We start from the raw sequence: 219 nt of genomic DNA, 5'->3' as shown, positions 1-219 counted from the left end.
GTTCTCCGGCTCGGCTCTCATCGGCTGCGTTCGGGAGATTCTCGTCCCCTCCTCGGTTCCTCTTCGGCCCGCTCTTTTCTGGGGCTCGGCTCCCTTCGGCTCCTCTTCGGAGGAGCTCGGCTGACGCTCGTCCTCTCGGGCTCGGCTCCCTTCGGCCACCTTCGGCTCCCTTCGGGAGACAATCGTCTCGGCTTCGGCTCCTCTTCGGCGGAGCTCGGC

This window comes from Miniopterus natalensis, chromosome 3, assembly GCF_054644295.1.
Source record: "Miniopterus natalensis isolate mMinNat1 chromosome 3, mMinNat1.hap1, whole genome shotgun sequence".
Classification (NCBI taxonomy): Eukaryota; Metazoa; Chordata; class Mammalia; order Chiroptera; family Miniopteridae; genus Miniopterus; species Miniopterus natalensis.
The sequence above is the reverse complement of the archived record's forward strand: the minus strand, read 5'-3'. Positions refer to the sequence as shown.